Source organism: Schistocerca nitens, chromosome 1, assembly GCF_023898315.1.
Source record: "Schistocerca nitens isolate TAMUIC-IGC-003100 chromosome 1, iqSchNite1.1, whole genome shotgun sequence".
Classification (NCBI taxonomy): Eukaryota; Metazoa; Arthropoda; class Insecta; order Orthoptera; family Acrididae; genus Schistocerca; species Schistocerca nitens.
In genome coordinates, this window is record NC_064614.1 from 1,028,080,809 (window position 1) to 1,028,106,234 (window position 25,426).

The window sequence follows — 25,426 nt, forward strand, 5'->3', positions numbered from 1 at the left end:
TTCGAGGAAACAAGTGGAAACAGTGGGGAACAGTACAAATGTAGCTGATTGTAAATGAAACATTAGAGCACAATGTTTTGTTTAATTCTGCTCCTGTCCTCACAAAACCTGTTCAAGAAGCCCACCGTCAACTGCAAACCATTTTTGCAGCTCTTTACAGGTAGCTGCTGATCGAAGTTAATTGCCTCCGGTCCTTTACTTGAGCACACGCATATAAAATACGAGCAAGAAGTTCGTCCTTTTGTGTCCCCTCTGCGATTGTAGACTTGGCATTTCAGCGAACCCCACATAAAGTAATCTGATGGAGTAAGACTGCGTGACCTCGGTGGCCAAGAAAGGACTCCACCGCGAGCGATCTAATGCCCAGAATACGTTCCAGTCAGGTACTGTCACTGGCCGAACGGAACGTGCTGGAGCTCCGTCGTGCTGAAAGGAAGAACTACGTCGTGTAGACAAAGGAATATCCTCAAAGTATTCTGGCAACACATATTGAAGGAAATCAAAATATTATACTTCATTAAGACCGTTGTCTAAAACTACTGGACCGATGAGTTGGTCATCAGTAATACCGCGCCACACGTTCACTGAGAAACGTCGTTGAAAATTTGTTGTCGCAGTAGCGTGCAGATATTCATCAGCTCACACGACTGACGCCCGTGATTTTCAAACAGCTGTATGTCAGATACGATTAAGAAAAAGGCATATGTTCATTTGAAGTTTTTTGCTCAGAATCACCAATACTATAACCCAGAAAGCATGTAGCTTCCTTCGCAACTCATCCAGTATGTATGTAATATATATAAAGGGGACACATTGTTACCAAGAAACTCGGAAACTTCTTGGCTAATTTACTTCAGTTTTTTACACGACACACTCACGAACACTCCAACGGACAAAGGCTACATATACACTCCTGGAAATTGAAATAAGAACACCGTGAATTCATTGTCCCAGGAAGGGGAAACTTTATTGACACATTCCTGGGGTCAGATACATCACATGATCACACTGACAGAACCACAGGCACATAGACACAGGCAACAGAGCATGCACAATGTCGGCACTAGTACAGTGTATATCCACCTTTCGCAGCAATGCAGGCTGCTATTCTCCCATGGAGACGATCGTAGAGATGCTGGATGTAGTCCTGTGGAACGGCTTGCCATGCCATTTCCACCTGGCGCCTCAGTTGGACCAGCGTTCGTGCTGGACGTGCAGACCGCGTGAGACGACGCTTCATCCAGTCCCAACCATGCTCAATGGGGGACAGATCCGGAGATCTTGATGGCCAGGGTAGTTGACTTACACCTTCTAGAGCACGTTGGGTGGCACGGGATACATGCGGACGTGCATTGTCCTGTTGGAACAGCAAGTTCCCTTGCCGGTCTAGGAATGGTAGAACGATGGGTTCGATGACGGTTTGGATGTACCGTGCACTATTCAGTGTCCCCTCGACGATCACCAGTGGTGTACGGTCAGTGTAGGAGATCGCTCCCCACACCATGATGCCGGGTGTTGGCCCTGTGTGCCTCGGTCGTATGCAGTCCTGATTGTGGCGCTCACCTGCACGGCGCCAAACACGCATACGACCATCATTGGCACCAAGGCAGAAGCGACTCTCATCGCTGAAGACGACACGTCTCCATTCGTCCCTCCATTCACGCCTGTCGCGACACCACTGGAGGCGGGCTGCACGATGTTGGGGCGTGAGCGGAAGACGGCCTAACGGTGTGCGGGACCGTAGCCCAGCTTCATGGAGACGGTTGCGAATGGTCCTCGCCGATACCCCAGGAGCAACAGTGTCCCTAATTTGCTGGGAGGTGGCGGTGCGGTCCCCTACGGCACTGCGTAGGATCCTACGGTCTTGGCGTGCATCCGTGCGTCGCTGCGGTCCGGTCCCAGGTCGACGGGCACGTGCACCTTCCGCCGACCACTGGCGACAACATCGATGTACTGTGGAGACCTCACGCCCCACGTGTTGAGCAATTAGGCGGTACGTCCACCCGGCCTCCCGCATGCCCACTATACGCCCTCGCTCAAAGTCCGTCAACTGCACATACGGTTCACGTCCACGCTGTCGCGGCATGCTACCAGTGTTAAAGACTGCGATGGAGCTCCGTATGCCACGGCAAACTGGCTGACACTGACGGCGGCGGTGCACAAATGCTGCGCAGCTAGCGCCATTCAACGGCCAACACTGCGGGTCCTGGTGTGTCCGCTGTGCCGTGCGTGTGACCATTGCTTGTACAGCCCTCTCGCAGTGTCCGGAGCAAGTATGGTGGGTCTGACACACTGGTGTCAATGTGTTCTTTTTTCCATTTCCAGGAGTATATATTTATGTAATACATAAAATGTACTAGCGACAAGCTTCGCAGTTGCTAAATATGTATGGGAATTGCATATACATCTTAAGCTACTTACCACTCTCTCTGGCCAAACTTTCAGCCCACTCCCCACCCTTCTGTAGATTTCCTTCCCCCTTCAATCAATATTTCGCATAGCTTGTCTTCGAATGTGTAGGATTGCAGTTTCCCACGGTTCGGATTCCGTTGTAGTATTCTCTGCTTTATATAAAACGAAAGTGACGACGAAAGCAAAACAACACATGTTTGTGTACACAATTTTTGCTAGATGTTGTTCAGAGGAACAAAGAATGTATATGCGAGTAACAATTTGTCTAATGGTTTACTACATGCCCAGCTATCATAGCTGAATGACTGCGAGAAAGAAATAAACAGCACACATTTTTTAAAACTTAGCAGAGCGTTTTTCTTCTCGCGGGCCCAGGTATCACAGTTGAAACTGACTGCGAGATAGAAAAGACATGACACATTTTTTCACAATTCAGCAGTGCATTTTTCTTCTCCGTCAGAGGCTAAGTAGGTCTCAATATTGATTAGAAAATCGTGTAGAAATTCGACGGATATACCAGGTACTTCAGGAGATTTTTGGTAGTAGTACTTCACCTTTCTATGTTAAATATGTATGTGTGTATATATTAAAGTCGTAAACAAAATATGTAGCATACGTCCGACTGATTGTCATTTAGGTATCGAGTTAAAATTTGGAGTAAGTTGTTCAACTTTCCGAAATTTTTGGTAACAATGTTTTTCCTTTATATCTTATATGTTCATTTATAAATTACTTATATATTTTACAATGGAAACTTCAGGTAGGAATATCAACAATATATGGAAAGATGGATTGCTACTTACCGTAAAGATAACACGACAAGTTGCTGATAGGCAACACTTAACACGCAAGCTTTCGGCCACAGCGTTCATCGGAAACAAAAAACAAAAAAAAAAAAAAAAACACACCATTCATTCACACAAGCAAGCACACCTCACGCGCACATGACCTCCAACTGCGGCAGCTCAGGCCAGAATGTAGCTATCATTTGGGATGCCTTTGTATGTCTAAATTTTCATTAGAGTATGGCGTAAAAGTCTTTAAGTAAATCGGTCAAGCACTTTCCGATATTTTTGGTAACAACGTTAAACAACTATTTTTCTTCATATATAATGTAGATTTGGATAAATATAAGTGGACTATATAAAGGGAACACTGTTACCGAGAATCTCGAAGTTCTTTTATTCAATTATAATGAACATCGGCCGGACATATGCATGCATCTTTTTGATATATCTAATATATAAATTTATATATTTAATATAGAAAGATGATACATTGTTACAAAAATCTCGTAATCGCTTGTTCGATTTACTTAAAAATTTTATACACTTAATTAAAACATTTAGACACACTTATATTTTTTTAAACTGTAATGTCCAGTTTTTGTGTTAAATCCGGCTGCGAGAAGGAAAATGCTATCAAAATGTGTGGTTTCGTTTCTTTCTCGCGGTTGATTTACACTAAGATAGCTGGGCACGTAGTAAACTATTAGACAAATTGTTGCTCCCATATATAAATTTTTCGTCCCTCTAAAGAAGTTCAGACAAAAATTATGTATACAATAATGCCGTATTTGTAAAAAAAAAATGCTGTGTTTATGGCTTATCACATTATGATTAGAACTCTACGACGGATTAACAATTCTGCAGTTTATTGATGTTAAAGGTGGTGGTCTGTAATTTTGCTGGTTCGTTCTTTTACCTTTCTTATATACAAGAGTCACCTTCGGATTCTTCCAGTCGCTTGGGACCATGCGCTTGGGGAGAGATTAGTGACAAATGGAAGCTAAATAAGGAGCCAGTGCTGTAGAGTACTCTTCGTAAAACTGAATTGCGATGCTATCCGGACCTGACGACTTAATTGTTTTCAACTCAGTCACTTGCTTCTCCGTACGGGATTGTGTGTGACTATTAAACGATGGTGTTTCTGTAGATCTTCCTGCGTCAGTGATTTTTTGTTTTTAAACACGAAACTGAAAACTTCAGATTTCCTTTCGCTGTCGTTTATTGCTACATCACACTACTTGATGAGTCACTGTGAAGAAGCCTTAGACTCGTTTAGTGATTTTACATAAGACCAGAATTTCCTTGGTTCTCGTTCTTATCTTTCGATAAGCTATATGGGACAATAGTTAATTGTACGCTTCTCGTTTCGATCTCTTACAGACGCGTCAATTTCTAACTTTTGCCTGTCGTCATTTGCGCGTTTTTTGTTTTTTTTCAGTCTTTGCTTTCTCAGTATTTTTGGAATTTTGTTATTAAACGACGGCTGGTATTTTCCGTACTTAATTCACTTACTGAACACACATTTCTCCAGAGCGCGATGTACAATCTGTTCAAACTTTGCTTATTATTCCTCTACGCCCACATTTCAAGCTAACATAAGTATTCTCAAATAAAAGTATTTCAGTATCTTCGTTACATGCGGCTTCACAGCAAAACCACACTTAAATCAGGGTTTTTCCACTATTTGTGATATTAGTCATGCAGGGCTAAACAGATGTACGATGGGGATGATCACAATGCACACCTTCTCGATCTTACCCTGACACACATTCATTTACCCGGTTACCTTTGAATGTGCGGTTTGAACAGCTAATGTGGAGTGATTTATTTGTTCCTATTGATTCTGATCACGCTGATACCCCCACAAGCTCTGTGATGATAGCATTCCTAAATCCCTTCGCCCCATTCTATCTTCAGCATTAATTCCGCTGGAGGCTGTGGTGCCACTGACTACAGCCACATCAAGAAAATACCAAATTATGCGGTGGTATCATTTCACTTACTGCCGTATGCTACTGTCTAGTGAAAAATTCGTAATTCATCCAGTAGCTTCTGTGGCTTGTTACTGGTCAGCTCACCAGAACACACATTCCATGATTACACGGTTGAGAAGAGACGATTCGACCATCATTTGCCGGTGGTTAGACTGAAACCACACGATACTTCGGTTTACTACGAAAGATGACGAGTAGCGTTGGTGGTACACGTAACGTATATTTGAAGACGCATGAACACTTACCATCAACAAAAACAGAAATACTCTGAACTGTATTATCGCAAACAGGAAGCAACTTCAAGATAGTGGAGAAGATAAGAAGCTTGAGCTCCATATACGGTAAATGTTTGTTATTCCAAACATAACTACTGCAAGTGATTGCTATTAATAGCACTCAGTAAATATCGTGTATGATGAGAAAAAAGAAATTATTCAGGTAGTGAAGGGAGACGAAAATTTAATAGTCATGGGTGACTGGAATTCAACAGTAGGAAAAGGAAGCGAAGGAAACGTAGTAGGTGTATATGGATTAGGGCTAAGAAATGAAAGAGGAAGCCACGTGGTAGAATTTTGCACAGAGCTAATTTAATCATAGCTAACACTTGGTTCAAGAATCATAATGTGGACTCTGACCACAATCTATTGGTTATGAACTGTAGATTAAAACTGAAGAAACTGAAAAAAGGTGGGAATTTAAGATGATGGGACCTGGATAAACTGACTAAACCAGAGGTTGTACACAGTTTCAGGGACAGCATAAGGGAACAATTGACAAGAATGAGGGTACGAAATACAGTAGAAGAAGAATGGGTAGCTTTGAGGGATGAAGTAGTGAAGGCAGCAGAGGATCAAGTAGGTAAACAGATGAGGGCTAGAAGAAATCCTTGGGTAACAGAAGAAATATTGAATTTAACTGATGAAAGGAGAAAATATAAAAATGCAGTAAATGAAGCAGGCAAAAAGGAATACAAACGTCTCAAAAATGAGATCGACAGGAAGTGCAAAATGGCTAAGCAGGACAAATGTAAGGATGTAGAGGCTTATCTCACGAGGGGTAAGGTAGATACTGCCTACAGGAAAATTAGAGAGACCTTTGGAGAAGAGAGAACCACTTGCATGAATATCAAGAGCTCAGATGGAAACCCAGTTCTAGGCAAAGAAGGGAAAGCATAAAGGTGGAAGGAGTATATATAGGGTCTATACAGGGGCGATGTTCTTGAGGATAATACTATGGAAATGGAAGAATATTTAGATGAAGATGAAATGGGAGATACGATATTGCGTGAAGAGTTTGACAGAGCACTGAAAGACCTGAGTCGAAACAAGGCCCCAGGAGTAGACAACATTCCATTAGCACTACTGACGGCCTTGGGAGAGCCAGTCCTGACAAAACTCTACCATCCGGTGAGCAAGATGTAAGAGACAGGCGAAATGCCCTCAGACTTCAAGAAGAATATAATAATTCCAAACCCCAAGGAAAGCAGGTGTTGACAGATGTGAAATTTACCGAACTATCAGTTTAATAAGTCACGACTGCAAAATACTAACGCGAATTCTTTACAGACGAATGAAAAAAGTGGTAGAAGCCGACCTCGGGGAAGATCAGTTTGGATTCCGTAGAAATGTTGGAACACGTGAGGCAATACTGACCCTACGGCTTATCTTAGAAGCTAGATTAAGGAAAGGCAAACCTACGTTTCTAGCATTTGTAGAGTTAGTGAAAGCTTTTGACAATGTTGACTGGAATACTCTCTTTCAAATTCTGAAGGTGGCAGGGGTAAAATACAGGGATCTAAAGGCTATTTACAATTTGTACAGAAACCAGATGGCAGTTACGAGAGTCGAGGGGCATGAAAGGGAAGCAGTGGTTGGGAAAGGAGTGAGACAGGGTTGTAGCCTGTCCCCGATGTTATTCAATCTGTATATTGAACAAGCAGTAAAGGAAACAAAAGAAAAATTCGAAGTAGGTATTAAAATCCATGGATAAGAAATAGAGTTTATGCAGTGTCTGTTGATCACATAGTTCTAGTGACCAGGATCACGTTAAACTGTTACTTCACAGTTGGTGGCCGAAGAGCCCCGTCTGATCTTGCCAACAGACAACTGTGAAGTAACAGTTTAACGTGATCCTGGTCACTAGAACTATGTGATCAACAGACACTACATAAACTCTTTATCTATCCAAAATGTCACATGGGCAGCTGATCATATACTGGGCCGGACATTCACATTTTTTTAGCTCGTTTTCTGTCGTAGCGAACCCTGCAGACGAATAAGTAAAGGAGAAAACTGCTCTGGTTAGCGGTAGCCATGGATTTAGGCTTCGAAGGTGGAGAAACGAAATCGAAGATAATGAAACGGACTTGAAGATTATAGATCGAAGATTCTTTGAAGAAGAGATGACCTTTATCTTAAGGAAGCAGTATTTTGTTAAGGAGAATTTCAGAGTAGCTACTCATGCAAAGCCGTGTTCGATATGTGTAAAGTTTTTAATCTTATTAATCTTCTCATTATCAGTCCGGAAGTAGAATTAGTGACTTTCTGTGATGCGATAAGTCGTGCCTGGCTCTAGCAGATACCACAGTTTGCACTACACCTTGATACTGCTATCAGTTGTGCCACACTGGCTGTTCGTACATGTTAAACGGGCAGGGCAGGATATAAAAGTGATCTAAGTTGATTGACTTTCTTCTCGTGATTGCTTTCCCTTCGTCGTCGTTCAAGTCTCTTTGTTAAAGTCCACCTCAAAATTATGTTTAAGCAATCAATTTAGCTTTACCCTTCACCATTATTCTCTGAAAGACATCATGGTCGCGGTCGTTTGCCAGTTTTAAGTGCTTACTCTGTTCACCTTCTTCTTTCCAGTGTACTGTTACCTATTTACTTAATTTCGTGACTATGTTTGGTTATGTCTACAGTGTTTTGTTTGTATAATCCAAATCCTCCATTTTTCCACGCCTTCTTGAGCTCAGTCACTTTCATTTCTAAAAGCGTTCTACTCTTATAGTTACTCTACTTCTACTCATTCTTCGGATTGTCAAACGTTTTCCCCAAATACCATCATATAGCGTTTTTTGGTTGTTTTCCTTGATTTAAACGTTTGGTAATATACTGTTATCCCCTATTTTACTGATAATTCTTTTCTGTGTATTCTCGTTCGACCAATCCTTAAACTAGTGGTTCTGATGAAAACCCGCTTTCTGACTGTACGAAAAAAGTAAATAAAGTAGAAATAACTGTCGTTGACCTGAGCGTTGGTTTGAACATTGCATTTCCCCAGGGCATGGTGATGTTGGAGGCGGTAAGAGCTTACCTGCCTCCGATCTGCGAGCAGTTAATCAGCCAGTTGCAGGGGCTCTTCATTTTAACGTGGACTACCTAAAGTTTAACGTAGACTGCAGCAACGGGAGAACTCTGAATCTTTTACATAACAAACCTTTCCAGACGTGAAAGGAGTGATGTCAAAAATGTACTAGGTTCGACCGAGGATTGAAGATAATTATGAGCGTCAACAGGTAATAAAATCGAGGTTGGCTATTTAAAAATCTTACCAGCTCATTTGGGAATCTTGATTCGGAATTCTACAAAAAGAATTAAAACAAAGTGCAGCGTAAACGTGAATGATTAATAGTTCAGGCGTATTATCCATACTGCTGTAAGAAAGAATTATCCTACAAATTCTCCAAACGTAGAAGGAAAGGCAAACGTGAGATTGCAGTATACTGGTAGCACTGTGACAGACTGAAGCTCACGTGCTGAAAGGATGCCTGAAAGATTTCTTCAGGATTCTTGCCTCAATTTTTATTGTTCTTACTAAATCCAAACATTCCACACAGGTTCACAGTTGGTGACTGGGGAGGGACCGGAACGGGGAGGGAGGGGGGAGACTGCTACTGCCTTACCATTCGAGGACTTTACAACAAGGGCTAGGAAAAGGCATCCTTTCAAAATTTCGAATGAAGTTGAGCCAAAAAGTCTTGTTCCAAAATACACTGAAGCAGTGATTTATAGAAAATTCTTCTTACGTTTTAAAAGCTACCATGCCTCAAAGCTAAGATATGCGATACTGTTTGAGAATATGTGAATGAAAATCGTTGTAAATCAAAATTGGACCTCTTTTTCTTGGTATTCACGTCTCAGTAACCAACTGTGTGTATTGTGTATTTAAAGCGGGTACCTAGAAACGATGGAGAGGCTTCGTCCCGCCGCAGCCCTCAGTGGTTCAAAACCCCACAGCAGTCCACCCAGCTCACCAGTCCGCCTGCTTAGCTGGGTGGTACCGTGCTTGCCTCCCATGCACTGGGCCCGGGTTCGATTCCCGACCGGGTTGGAGATTTTCTCCGCTAGGGGACTGGGTGTTGTGTTGTCCTCATCATTTCATCCTCACCATCGGCCTCAAGTCGCTCAATGTGGCGCCGACTGAAATAAGACTTGCACTAGGCGGCCGAACCCGACTGGGACCTCCCTGCCAACAGTGCCATACGATCATTTCATTTTCATATTGATCAGCTAGAACATTATAACGACCGACCTACTATCCATGTAAACACGTCGAGGCGATAAGAGCGTCACCTGACGGGGAAAGAATGTTATAAAAACACACAAACACACACGCGCGCGCGCTCGCGGTGCATATAGCATCAGTGAGCGTGCTGTCCGTGTGTAGAAGGAAAGGCGCGCGATTTATCTCAGTTTAACCGAGGACGGATTACGATAGTCCTAGGACTCGGCACGAGCATTTGCGAAACTGCACAACCTGGCGAATGTTCGAGGAGTGCTGTGATGGGTGTATGCAACACGTGGCGAAATCAAGGTGAAACCACGTCCAGAAGTTGTGGAGCTGGGCGGCCACCCCTCATTACAGACGTCTTACATTATAGGCCGAGCAGACAGGTTAAATAGGACAGGTGGCGAACATCAGACTTCAATGATGGTCAGAGTACAAGTGTGTCTGAACAAACAGTGCACCGAACACTCGTAACGATGGGTCTCTGCAGCCGACGATCCATACGTGTGCCAGTGTTAACATCACGATATCGGCAACTGTGGCTGAAATCGGCACGTGACCATCGGCACTGGACGTTGGCGTAGTGGCAGAGCGTTGCACGGTGTGATGAATCCCGATACCTTCCTCATCATGACAGTGGGAAGGCGCGAATCTGTCGTCTTCTAGGGGAACAGCTCCTTGACACCTGTACTGCGAGTCGGCGACTCCATTACGCTCTGGGGGGGTGGGACATTTCAGGTGGGATCCATCAATCCAATAGAACTCGTGCAAGGCGCCACGACGGCCAAGGAGTATCGTACACTGGTTACAGACCACATGCACCCTTTCATGACGCTCATATGTCCCCACGGCAGTGGCATTTTTCAGCAAGATACTGCTCCATGTCACAGGGCCTGGGGTGTGATCGAGTAGTTCGACGAACACAGTCGCGAGTTCCTGTTGCTGTGCTGGCCTCCCAACTCGCCAGATCTGAACCCGATCGAACACATTTGGAATCTGATTAAACCAGACATCAGAGCTCATCGCCCTGATCCCCCGGGGTTAACGAGAATTAGGTGACTTACGTGTGCTGCCGCTACCATTCTGGCCGATCATCGTAATTTTCACTGAATGGAGACTTTTTGTTAGAACCTGAAATTAAAGACCAAAACTGAGCTATTAGATGTGCTTCGCCAAACATATTTCGCCCTAATTGCGGCATCTTCAGTTGGTGTTCTTGGAAAACGACATTAAAGAAAATATATACTGTGAGGGCAATGTCAGAATTCCCAGACTATTGAATAGGGGTCGACAAGAGGTTCTCAAACTTACACCACATATAGCTCGAATAGCCCGTTTTTGAACCAAAAATACCCTTTTTGAATCAGAAGAATTACCCCAAAAAATAATACAATACGACATAAGCGAATGAAACTATGCGAAGTAGACTACTTTTCGTGTTTGGAAAACGCGAATAGGTTATTGCTAATACCCGGTGAACGTCATCTGCCAGCGTGTGCAGTGCCAACAGTAAAATTCGGAGGCGGTGGTGTTATGGTGTGGTCGTGTTTCTCATGGAGGCGGCTTGCACCTCTTGTTGTTTTGCGTGGCACTATCACAGCACAGGCCTACATTGATGTTTTAAGCACATTCTTGCTTCCCACTGTTGAAGAGCAATTCGGGGATGGCGATTGTATCTTTCAACACGATCGGCCTGTGGCGCAGTGGTTACATGACAATAACATCCCTATAATGTACAGGCCTGTATAGAGCCCAGACCTGAATCCTACAGAACACTTTTCGGTTGTTTTGGAACACCGATGGTGTGCCAGGCCTCACCGACCGACATCGATACCTCTCCTCAGTGCAGCACTTGGTGAAGAATGGGCTGCCATTCCTCAAAAAACCTTCCAGCACCTGATTGAACGTATGCCTGTGAGAGTGGAAGCTGTCATCAAGGCCAAGGGTGGGCCAACGCTACATTGAATTCCAGCATTACCGATGGAGGGCGCCACGAACTTGTAAGTTATTTTCAGCCAGGTGTGCGGATACTTTTGATCAGATAGTGTAGCTGTCCTTCTCTTTACCTATTACGTAAAGCTTTTGTTCCATGTTATTAAAATATCTGTGATACAGAAATGATTTTACTTGTTCTTCCTTTCGTATGTGGCTACATTAACTGCCTCTTTGTGTTTCTCATTACTTTTTTCTTTTCTATATTTATTCTTATTCCGTATCCCTCGCCCTTCTTACAGTTCTCCTCAACTTCTGCTGTTGCTCATCTTCTGATTCCCCCAAACCTGTATGCACATCCGAGTATTTTATAGTATTGATCCTTTCTCCTCCAATTACAGTGCCTCTTGCGTCCTGTGTGGCCTTACCTATCACAGTTTCGATAATAGTGAGCGATTTAAAATTGTGACATTCGAAAAGGAAGATGTGGGTTAAGAAACGTTACATATCAGATCTCTGATTTACTGTTCGTGTAGCCGACCTGTTATCAACCATGCACGAGGGCTTTGTGGGCTTCTTGGTTATGCTAATTGCACCTTTTTCTTGGAGCTCTATCGATGTCAAATGCCTGTTTTTAGCTTATTATGGAAAACATTGCAGCGTAATGTATTAAATGTATGTTGTGTTGTATACGAGTAGCAGCGTTTACTTGAAGTTTCCGCGTCCTCATTCAGGCTCATTTAGTTTTTCCGCAGTTACTAGTTCGCTGTGTTGGTGTCATTTTTTTTCGCTTTTTTACCGCGATCGTCTGGGATTATGTTTGTTTGTATTCGGGTGAATTTATTGGTGATAGTGCAATTCGTAATTTTGTTTGTATGCGTGCATATATCTGAGGAAAAGGAGGTGGTGGTGGTGGTGGTGGTGGTGGTGGTGGTTGTGTGTGTGTGTGTGTGTGTGTGTGTACGTACGTACTTCTGACGGTACTTTGGCAATCTGATGAATGGCAAAGACTATGAAAAAACGAGTTGAAGAGACTAGATAAGCGCAAAAAGTGCAGTGAAGAATGGCTACCAGAAACCAATCTTCCTGTTCATCACAAAAAGGAGCAAAGTGTAGTAGGTATTGGGGGCAGGGAGGGAGGGAGGGGGGGGGGGGGAGAGAGAGAGAGAGAGAGAGAGAGAGAGAGAGAGAGAGAGAGAGAGAGAGAGAGAGAGAGTGAGAGTGAGGGGGGGGGGAGAGGGAGACGGGTGGGTGAGGGGGGGTGTTTGACAATAACAGCTGTATACTAGATAAGGCATGTGCCGGTTCGTGAGCTACAGAAAGTTAACTCCAGGGGAGAGTAGGCATATGATAAGAACAGCCGTAAAGAAAGCTGATATTAGCTACCTGTCAGATACGGCAGGTGGCAGTTGGCGAGACGCAGGGAGTTCGCTCACGGAGTCGATGTGAGCGTGCCGTATCATTGACTTGTTAGCCACGTGCCCACCGAGGGCGGACAGCAGCCGTAGGCGTGACGCCGAGCCGGCGAGGTTTTCCTTGTGGATCGGCCAGCGTGGGCCGCGGCCGGCAACAGGTCTGCTCACGAGACACCGCGCTGGGTCACGTGACCCCGGTTGCGACACTGGCGCTGTGCCCAGTTCGTCGTCCCCGCACGGGAGGCACCGCGTGGACCCCAGAATCCGCCGCTCCTTTTCTTTACAAGTCTCTCTGAAAATCACCAGCCATTCGTTAACATGTCGCACGGTATGGATGTCCGACATACAGATTACAGTAATTGAAATTACTTTTTAAGAATATTTTTTGTCTCCTCATTTCTTCGGTAGAACGGGTCGTCGGAATAATTACGCATTGGTAGTCACGGACTGTTCAGCCAAATGTCAGGTGCGTTAGTAGAGGTCAGAGGAGTCCCCAACTGGTATATGGATTCCAGTTCAAGCTTTTGCCTTTTAACGAAGAGAAACATTCCGAAAGCTGTCAGAACCGGGCGATGAGAACGGCTTTTAATTTTATTCGGGGACGACATGTCCCAGACAAACGTGAAAATGTTTGTGTGTACAGTGTAATATCGATGACGTAGTCGACAGGTGAAGTGTACCCGGAGTAGAAAATCTCTCTCTCTCTCTCTCTCTCTCTCTCTCTCTCTCACTCACTCACTCACACTCACACTCACACACACACACACACACACACACACACACACCTAACATTACCATCCTCGTAAGGAATCACTTACAGTAATTTTGGAAACTGGTTTTTAAGAAAGTCTAGATTAACGGGGGTATGTAAGACGATGCGATAGAACACCAAACCTAATCATCTGATTGTCATACCACATCAAATGTTCGCCGATAAATGTTTTTAAAGCGTCTCTACAAAGACGTGTTGATTTTTCGTCGGACGTCGTACGTGCGTTAAGAGTTACTCACACCTTTGGCGAATGAAAGTGGCCTCATCAGTAAATTAAATTATTGAGATTACGTGGCGATTTAAAATTCGCCAACGGCATTGTTCCAATCGTCTACCTTCATCTCCTTTTCAAAACCATTGAATCTACTGTAAACACTAAGGGTAGGGGGCCAGGCATACGCAACGTGCGCCATACTGTTGCTTGTGGAACACCGATGTGTGTGGAATTGCAGTGCTTGGTTGTTGAGGGACTACATGCTACCTTCTGAGGGTCTTGGAAAAACAATCCACATTCTGTTAACGTGTACGTCCAGAAGAAATATGTCTGCTGGGTAAGGCTGTAGGATAGATAGATAATAATATGGACCAAAACAAAAGAACATAGGCACTAAAATGCATACTTTTAAGAGCTATGAGCATTCGCTCATCTTCGATACTATCAAACATATCTCTTCTATTGAATAAGTTCTCATAGCTGTTACAGTATGCACTTCAGAGATCATGTTTACGGGACATTTTTGCTTGTTATGGCCCATATTGCTTCATCCCAAAAAATGAAAAGCAAAGATTTTGCTGCAGAAGAGATGTTTCACAATAGCGAAGACGAAAAAGTGCTCACAGCTCTTAAGGTATGCCTTTTAGAGCCCATGTTTACTGAACGTTTTTGTCTTGTTTTCGCCCATACTACTACTTGTCAAAACATGGAATACGTTTAACACCCAGGTGGCGGGGGGATCGAAAGTGACTGGAACTGCAGCGCACAAATTAAAACTGGGATAGCATTAGAGAAACAGGCATTTCTGAAAAAGTGTGTGCGCTCTGTATCAATATGGACAAAGATTTGATGAAAGTCCTGCCCGACTGGGAAGACTAGCAAAGTTGCCCTGTCTTGTGCTGTCTGTGTTCGCAGCCCGTTTCTCTAAACTTGACATCTGCATGTGGCGCCGAGGCAGCCTTTGTTAGATTTCAGGGAACCAGTTTTAGTTGTCGAACAGTCAGAGAAGTAGTCCACACAGAGGTTAGGTCCATAATAATCAGAGCCGCTGCTCAGAACGGGACGCAATCCTCTTGACTCTTCATTGAGCCGGTGCTGACTACCTAGTCAGCTCATCTGGCTTTCTCGTATTTATATTACGATGGATTTATTGAGCAAGTGTCTTGATATGACGCTTTCTCGTAAAAGTATCCTGCAGTCTGCCGAAAACGCCCGCTGATTGTGCGGCTTGTAGGCATACTGTGTGTTGGCTAGACGTGTCTTCACAACTACTATGTCTTTTACACTAAAAATATACAGCCCCATCAACATCTACCTTCCTGTGACCACGAGTACGTAGAAACAAATCTTGCGCAGGAACTAAATAAGAACTGCTACCACCTATAACTTCAATAAAATGAAAAGAACGATAAAAAAATTGCATCTCTACGAGCAAAACTCTCAAGGCCACCGTACTCGCTTATACCTCCACATATAGCAAATACAAGTTAACCAACCATTAGGGTTACCAGGTGAAGTAGCACCAGTCAGAGTTATAGCAAAATCAAATCTACAACCTAGAATCACGCACGGTCTATCAATAACAGCACGAGAAGCAATGCATTTAACTTTATTCTTCGCTATAACAACAGCAGTCTTCAACTCAACTATAGACAATAGCCTCATACGCAGTCGCACGCGAGCGACGATGACGACGATAGCGACACCCTATTGTGAGCCGTTCAGTGCTGTTGCACGTGTAAAACTCCAAGCCAGAGTCCTCATCGTCGCTCGAGCGCGAATGTGTATAAGGCTACAGACAACGTTGAGTTGAAGACTGCTGTAATCGCTGTAATCACAGCGAAGAATAAAGTTAAAGGCGTTACTTCTGGTGCTGTTACTGATGGACTGTTTGTGTTTTTAGGTTGTAGATTTGATTTTGCTTTAACTCAGGCTGGTGCTACTCCACCCAATGAAGGCATACTTCAGAACCGGTCGGAACAGTGGCTTCTGCAGAATGACGCAGACTTTTTCTGGTAACACTGATGTAGCTACACAGAGGTGCTTGAGACGACTCAGCGCCTCCCCCGAAGTCTGAGCGTGCTGGTGCCACGTCAACAGAGTCAACTACGTAACGATGAGGTGAGGCTCAGTTCTACTCTATCGCACTCTGTTCCTGTGAACGTGGACAGTCTGTACATTCGCCAGGATGTTCCGACACTGATATTACATTGGGTTTTGTCTTGTTGAAATTCAGGAGCCACTTCACGACCCAACTGGTTACGGGATCAATCGACGAATCTGTCATACATTCAAGCTTCTTCCGCCCACGTGGTTTGCGATAGGCACGTCAGGTGTTAATAGTGTGTAGAGCACCTACCGCAACACCGTCCCTTGCGGCACACCAACATTGTCTACGTTTCGTAAGCCTTACTGGACGTACACGTAGAGCGTATGTCCTTATATATTGGGTGTCGGACATCTACCGTACTACCTCTTTTTCTCGAAAACAGTGTCCGATGTGTTCAAGGAAATGAGTTTTAATCAAGCCTTATAGGCCAATAAAATGGTAAAACAGGAAAGTAAGTGAGCTCCAGTGTTTCATCTACATCCATACTCCGCAAGCCACCTGACGGTGTGTGGTGGAGGGTACCCTGAGTACCTCTATCGGTTCTCCCTTCTATTCCAGTCTCGTATTGTTCGTGGAAAGGATTGTCGGTATGCTTCTGTGTGGGCTCTAATCTCTCTGATTTTATCCTCATGGTCTCTTCGCGAGATATACGTAGGAGGGAGCAATATACTGCTTGACTCCTCGGTGAAGGTATGACTCGAAACTTCAACAAAAGCCCGTACCGAGCTACTGAGCGTCTCTCCTGCAGAGTCTTCCACTGGAGTTTATCATCTCCGTAACGCTTTCGCCATTACCAAATGATCCTTTAACGAATCGCGCTGCCCTCCGTTGGATCTTCTCTCTCTCTTCTATCAACCCTATCTGGTACGGATCCCACACTGCTGAGCAGTATTCAAGCAGTGGGCGAACAAGCGTACTGTAACATACTTCCTTTTTTTTCGGATAGCATTTCCTTAGGATTCTTCCAATGAATCTCAGTCTGGAATGTGCTTTACCGACGATCAACTTTATATGATCATTCCATTTTAAATCACTCCTAATGCGTACTCCCAGATAATTTATGGAATTAACTGCTTCCAGTTGCTGACCTGCTATATTGTAGCTAAATGATAAGGGATCTTTCTTTCTATGTATTCGCAGCACATTAAACTTGTCTGCATTGAGATTCAATTGCCATTCCCTGCACCATGCGTAAATTCGCTGCAGATCCTCCTGCATTTCAGTTCAATTTTCCATTGTTACAACCTCTCGATACACCACAACATCATCCGCAAAAAGCCTCAGTGAACTTCCGATGTCATCTAGAAGGTCATTTATGTATATTGTGAATAGCAACGGTCCTACAACATTCCCCTGCGGCACACCTGAAACCACTCTTACTTCGAAAGACTTCTCTCCATTGAGAATGACATGCTGCGTTCTGTTATCTAGGAACTCTTCAATCCAATCACACAACTGTTCTGACAGTCCATATGCTCTTACTTTGTTCATTAAACGACTGTGGGGAACTGTATCGAACGCCTTGCGGAAGTCAAGAAACACGGCATCTACCTGTGAACCCGTGTCTATGGCCCTCTGTGTCTCGTGGACGAATAGCGCGAGCTGTGTTTCACACGATCGTCTTTTTCGAAACCCATGCTGATTCCTACAGAGTAGATTTCTAGTCTCCAGAAAAGTCATTATACTCGAACATAATACGTGTTCCAAAATTCTACAACTGATCGACGTTAGAGATATAGGTCTATAGTTCTGCACATCTGTTCGACGTCCTTTCTTGAAAACGGGGATGACCTGTGCCCTTTTCCAATCCTTTGGAACGCTACGCTCTTCTAGACACCTACGGTACACCGCTGCAAGAAGAGGGCAAGTTCCTTCGCGTACTCTGTGTAAAATCGAACTGGTATCCCATCAGGTCCAGCGGCCTTTCCTCTTTTGAGCGATTTTAATTGTTTCTCTATCCCTCCGTCGTCTATTTCGATATCTACCATTTTGTCATCTGTGCGACAATCTAGAGAAGGAACTACAGTGCAGTCTTCCTCTGTGAAACAGCTTTGGAAAAAGACATTTAGTATTTCGGCCTTTAGTCTGTCATCCTGTTTCAGTGCCATTTTGGTGGTGCAATATTTTTTGTTTACTAGAGCTATCGAAACTTCCATTTTTGTGTTGACAGTTTATTGGAATGTTACAGCGATTCAGTATGAAGAAAAGTCGTGCTAACGTTAAGAAGTTAAGCAAATCATGAGGAAACAAAAGTTTGTACCGCTATACAGTGTAGCAGTATATCCCAATGCCGCAAATTCGAGAATATTGCTTCATGAGCACAAGACTTATACAATTGTCTCTCCGATATCATAAATTATAACTTCCGAGCAAATACATTATCACAAACAATTTCATAAAGCTAAGACGCAAACTAGAAAAAAATTCGGTATAAGTTTATCGGAAGAATTCACACACACACACACACACACACACACACACACACACACATACACACACACACACGCCATACTGTGGAAATAAGATACAGATTGTAAAATAACTAAATAAAATAATGTGAAGGCGACGATAGACATATAGATGTACACTGATCATCCAGTACATTATGACAACTGGCATACTGCCGTCTCGTGACTAGTGACAGCTAATCAGACGCATGCAGTATCAGTGAGCGTGCTGTCCGTGCGTTGTGGAAGGCGCGCGATGTATTTGAGTTTGACCGAGGGCTCGGCACGAGCATTTGGGAAACTGCACGACTTGGCGGATGTTACAGGAGTGCTGTGATGAGTGACGAAACAAAGGTGACCACGTCCAGAGGTCGTGAGGCTGGGTGGCCACCCCTCATTACAAATGTCGGACGTCGCAGGCTGAGCAGACAGGTCAGGACAGGCGGCAAACTGTGGTGGAACTAACACAAGACTTCAATACACGGCAGAGTGGAAGTGTGTCTCAACACACAGTGCACCAAACACTCGTAACGTCTCATGAATGTGCCAGTGTTAACACCACCACATCGACAGCTACGACTGCAATGGGCACGTGACCATCGGCACTAGACGTTGGCGTGGTCTGATGATGAATCCCGATACGTTCTTTATCATGCCGCTGGGAAGGTGCGAATCTGTCGGCATCCAGGGGAACAGCTCCTTGGCGGCGGCGGCGGCGGCGGCGGCGGCGGCGGCGGCGGCGGTAGCTTCATTGTGCTCTGGAAAACGTTCGTATTGTAAATAAAAACGACTTTTTATTGCTGCGATGTATTTTGTTCGTGACACTTTTCTTTGGCTTTTTTTTTCTTTTCTTTATGGCATCTTCACCTGATTCTAGAATGATAGTTTTGTTTTGAAATGCTATATTTTTAGACTTTCAAACAGTTCGTTCAAAAATGGTTCAAATGGCTCTGAGCACTATGGGACTTAACATGAGGTCATCAGTCCCCTAGAACTTAGAACTACTTAAACCTAACTAACCTAAGGACATCACACACATCCATGCCCGAGGCAGGATTCGAACCTGCGACCGTAGCAGTCGCGCGGTTCAGGACTGAAGCGCCTACAACCGCTCGGCCACCGTTGCCGGCCAAACAGTTAGTCTTATTTTTTATGTAAATACGTGATTACTTAGAGTTACTACAGTTTTTGGCTGGCATCTACGTTTAGTTTCGTTTCGTTTCGTTTCGTCTCGTCTATCACATGCCAGAGGTCGCACTTCACTTTAGAACCATAAGCACATTTTCACGTACGAACTTTGATTGTTTTGACCACATAATACAATTAGAATTACTCACTTCAAGAAATATTGTGTTCATTAATCATACATTTGTTTTCTGTGTCTAGATGGAGTACAGAAGAATGACGAGTCGTTACCCGTTATAGCTACTATTTCCATCTAGGCGGAAAAAAACATGTAAGTACAAATGCTATTCTTTTTGCTCTTATCTACTAGTCTAATATGACCTAACTTCCAGTGTAAAATGCAACAGTTTGGAGCACGCATATCAAACTCAAACTTTCTGAGTTTGTATCCGAATTAATGTCATCATTCTTTTCGCGATGTTTCGTGAACTTCGTTACTTGCCTTCCTCTCGTGTCTAGATGTCGTTGCTCTCCGTCTTGCCCCCAACCACCCTATGGACGGAATACACCGCGCACCGCTCTAATGATTGTTTCCCAGCGCCTTCAACAATTAGTCTGACAGAAATTGAAGGCCAAAAGGCTGCGCGAAAAAGTATAAACTTTTTATGCAACAAAAATTTCGTCAAGAAAATATCCTAAAAATTCATCTTCAATAGGTGCTTATCTATGATTGGGGGGAGAGCACTGACATAGTTTGTGACGGGATTTAAACAATCCTCTGTCCCTGCTATTTAATTTGTGACCTGCTGCGTTACACTTAGCCAGAAGTTTATCGCGTTCTGGTATACGAAGATACAACTGATTAATTTGGTTGATCATTGATTTCTCCCAGAAAGCCTGAAGGATAGATAGATGTTTCTCACCTTTTTGTCACTTGACTCTGGAATTCAAACACTCTGTGAACTGAGTTAAAACATTAGCTATAGTGCGCCTCCCTCCATTGATGGGAAAGGTTCTTCACATATCCCAATAGATATGACCGCCAAAGTAGACGAATCGCTGTAAGGTACAGTTATTGTAACGTAAAATTGTTGCTTTTAAAATCATTACAGTATGTTCGTAAAGGTAGGAACAATGGGAAGTTGCGCCTGGAACACAGATAACCGCTTCTGTGTATCAATGTCTCCCCAAAGGGAGCATCGCCCTACCATTTCAGTAGTTACTATCAGAGCTGGTATTCTGTTCCTCTGTTGTGTCTTACGCATGAAGTTCTTCGCTTAAGACTAATAAGGCAAAAGACATTATCAGCATTGCCAGAAAATCTAAGTAGAAAGTACAATAATCTCTTTTCGTGGCAAACTTTAAGATCAATTTGAAGCACCACTATACAGTATTCGCTGAATACTTTAGAACAAATGTTATACGAACGATAGCAAATCCGAAACTTAATATTTCTAGAACCTGTGATATGATATGAATATTTCAGACGTTACGAGAACTTGAATGAGTAATTATGTGAGGCACGTGCTCGAAAATTATGTTTAATAAAAAAATCTTGTATGTTACCTGAGAGTTATGCAGAATCTAAGTAGCGGAAATTGAAGTGCCACATACAACTGTGAAGAAAATCCCTCTTTCTCTTTCGCAGTGTAACTATCCTTCAAGAGTACCTCAACACAGTTATACGTCAGAGATGAGAAACAGAATAAGTACGAATGTAATGTAGAGGGATGCATGCACTAGAAATCAGGCGTCGCTCTTAAGTTAGTGCTGTACCGGCTACCTTCTTTGCTTCCGCTGTTCCGCAGGTATGACTAGTCTGAGAACGGCGACGCTGTGGTCGCTGTGTATTCATTGACGCGTTCTCTGTTACTGAAGAGTGCTGGAGTGAGCGTGCATGTTGGCAGAATCATGTATTCGTGCGGCCTGCGGATCTCAGCCGCATTTTATGATATGCAACTAGCAACTGAACCCAAAACCGTCAGCTAACGTTAAGAGCTTCTTAAGAGTGTAGTTTCCCTGCTCAGTAACAAACAAATAATTCCGGAGACAATAATATTTTAAGATTTACTAATATTTTAGGGTGAGGGGATTTCTGCCATGAGCCAAGTAGGCTTAAAGTTGGCTGCTTACCTAAGAGGCAGAAGGGAAAGTGCCGCGACCATTGCGGGGTTAGAGTATGTGGGATGAGGAAGGTTTTATTGTTTATCTTCCAGTACCGACAGTATGTGCACGACCCTTACCAGCAAACTGCTGTGGTATAAATTTTGACAAGGAAGTGCCATGGATTCGCGAACGCGCGTTATGGAGACGATCTTTTTCAAATGCGATAAATATTTCCAACAAACAATATTAAATCAAGCCTGCAGTAATACAACGCAGTGATTGAAAGAAAAATGATATTCAAAACATTTAGTAAATAGTTGTGATCGTGTCCCAAATTGCATAATGCATTTAAACGTAATTACAATTACTGTTATTAATCTATTAACCATCCCCTCACACAGACAACGCAACAACACATCGCCAGGCAGTAACAGTGTCCCCAGTTTAAGGTCGCTGAGGATGGCGGCAATCTGAAACAGAGAACGATCGACTTAGCGATCAATATTTGGGAGCCGACGGCCAGCTTATCGCGGTAATCTATCGGAGGCTATTAACATACTAATTTATGTAGGTTACCAATCAGTAATAAGGTCGCTACTTACGCAGCCCGAGGATGCACCCTATGTCAGTATTGGCACTTGAGTAAAAATGTTTGACGATCACATTTGTGGAAGGTTTTGACCTGCGATCAAAAAGCGCGCTGTTTGTACATTCCCCTTCGCTGAAGATAGCAGAAACTGGTTCGTTCGAGAGACAACCAGCTAACTAAGATCCCAAGACACCGACTGTTGGCGTATAGAATTTGACAAAATGGATCGCATGGGAGAATATTCAGCTAAAATATCCCGCTTACCGGACGTGAAATCTATACTTCGAAGAACACGGTGTGGAGAGTGCTGGTGGAGGAACTGTTACATCTCTATTACGAACGAAGAGTGCAACCATTGGAGTCAAATTATTTCGAGCTGACAATGATGATGATTGGTTTGTATGGCGCTCAACTGCGCGGTCGTCAGCGCTCGTACTAAGTCCCAATTTTTGCACAGTCCTATTTCTTTACATGGTCCAATCTAGCAACTGTCACGGATGATGATGATGATGATGATGATGATGATGATGATGATGATGACACAAACACGCTGGCCGGGGTGGCCAAGCGGTTAAAGGCGCTACAGTCTGGAACCGCGCGGCCGCTACGATCGCAGGTTCGAATCCTGCCTCGGGCTTGGATGTATGTGATGTCCTTAGGTTAGTTAGGTTTAAGTAGTTCTAAGTTCTAGGGGACTGATGCCCATAGAAGTTAAGTCCCATAGTGCTCAGAGCCATTTTGTAGAACTTAAGCCGTTTCTGTTGTTTACGGAAGTGATCTCTATCTACCGTGGTGCCGCTTTCGACTGCTGCAATAGCTATGCCTAGACGGATGAAAAATTATGCGCCAAGACCGTCTCAGATCACTAACACTCACTCTCCATCAACTCGTGGGCTGGATTTGGATCTAATTGTGAAAAAATAGTAGGACCATACTTACAGTCATCCATTACAATAGCGCACGTTGCCTGCTGTCCATTCGATGTGTTGCCACAGCTGTTGACTCTTTTAATGCTCGCGAGGCGATGTTTCAGCATGACTGTGGGCCATTACACCTCTGTGAATACCTCAACAATTGACACTCTCATTGGCCTGGGAGGGGAGGGGAAGGTAGGGACAGGTCCTGTCCTACGATTCTGCCATCACTCCGGGGAAATTTTTTTCCTGTGAGTCTTTTATGATACACCCTCTAGTATTGATTGAGGAGGTGCCCTAACAGTCTACTTCGTTGTAAAACCAGCAAGGATATATGACTAAACTTTTCCGACGTATAGTGCTAATGAAAAGTTCTCCGTTTTCTAGACCGCTGACATTGTTAAAATACTCCGACTTGTCGACTGTTGTTGGACTATCTTTTACTGAAGTCGGCTGAAAGCCCAAGATCAGGGGTTACTTGAGAGTGCGAGAAACCTTTATGGGGAATTGCAGTTTATGTATTATGACTGACTGTCATCACTTTGAACTGCTGCTATGGGCGCTACTTTAAGGTGGAAGTAGTTATATAAACCCTGTAAGATTCGGCGAAACTTCTGGTCACTTTAAAGGAAAAGCTTATAGTATTCCCTAACGTTCGAAACCTGGCTGAACTATGGCGTCCTGTTTGTTCTTAGTTTGGTACATTATTAACATACCGCAGAACTTCCATATATGTATTATGTCGCTTCAGATCAATTTCTTTCCTCTGATAATACGAACTTGTTTATGCTAACAATTGTTTAGAATTACAAAATAACGAAATTTTTTACAAAATTACGTATAAAATATTATGTACTTGTAAGTCACGTCAGCTTCTGGTTTCACATGACAGGCTATAGCAAGATAGTTGAAAAGAAAATAATGGAGTTACTCTCGGAGGATTTTCCATCTGATACTGATAAACGAAATAAGTAGTGACGCTGAAAAAAAGGACAGGCTCTTGAAAAATTTGGATTCACAAATTTACAAGCAAAAACAAGAAAAGCGACAAACTCCATGTATCAGTTATCAACAGAATACTTCCACTTCTTTCCCAGAAGCTCAACAAATTCAGTTTGACTGTGGCAATCATAGTAAGGCACTTCCCCAACTATTCGCTGAACCAAAGAAGGGGTTTTTCACTTTCAAATGAAATTATAACCCGAAATCTCGGAATTGATTCGTAAATTTTACTACTTATCATGGAAGTTGAGAAAACTGTGGTATTTGTAATATGGAAAAGAAAACATTCAGAGTGTTCCCAATGTTAGTTTATCTGATTCAATGACATAAAGTCCGCCCCCAGTAGCTGAATGGTCAGCGCGGCGGATTGTCAATCCTCTGGGCCCGGGTTCGATTCCCGGCTGGGTCGGGGAATTTTCTGCTCCCAGGGACTGTGTGTTGCGCTGTCATCATCATCATCCTGATCGACTGCAGGTCGCCGAAGTGGCGTCAAATTGAAAGACCGGCACCGGGCGAACGGCCTGCCCGACGGGGGGCCCTAGCCATACGATTAAACAAATAAGACATAAACTATTTTTATCACTGCCACTCCTCATGGTGTAATGTTTGTCGATGACTGAACGATTGTGACCGGATAGGACTGGAGAGATCCTTTTCGAAAAAAATGAAGTCGAATAAGAGATTTTTATTGTTTTCTGTTAACTGAAGAAATTTGCAACCGACTTTAACGACGTAAAAACAGTTGAGGATTGCCAGAGAACAGACATTCAAACGATAAAGGATTTTTTAAAAAACTATATGTTCCCAACCATTAGTCTTTACCTGAAAGTGCTCACTGTGGGAATCTCTGCCATCTTTATCGTTGCACCGTGAAGGCTCGAGCCGCGTTGTACATCATTACCGTTGGGAGCAGTAGAAGTAAAACTAAATTGGTAGCTCAGCAAAGAGCCATAAATTGAGGTGACAGAAGACGTATGATCCCTCCTAACATCATGTTGGACCTCTTTTTGCCCGGCGTAGTGCAGCATCTCGACGTTGCATGGACTCAACAAATCGTTGGAAGTACCCTGCAGAAGTATTGAGCCATGCTGCCTCTA

The 25,426-nt window shown here is 43.6% G+C and overlaps 1 protein-coding gene across 5 annotated transcripts in view; it reads left to right on the forward strand.

Moving 5' to 3' along the window:
* LOC126196656 (kelch-like protein 26) overlaps positions 1-25,426 on the forward strand; it is a 347,281-nt gene that overhangs the window by 206,934 nt on the left and 114,921 nt on the right. For all 5 annotated transcript variants that reach the window (XM_049934584.1, XM_049934583.1, XM_049934581.1 and 2 more), the window contains one exon: positions 19,980-20,049. The gene's annotated coding sequence lies outside the window, so the exon portion shown is untranslated. The remainder of the gene's footprint in view (positions 1-19,979; positions 20,050-25,426) is intronic.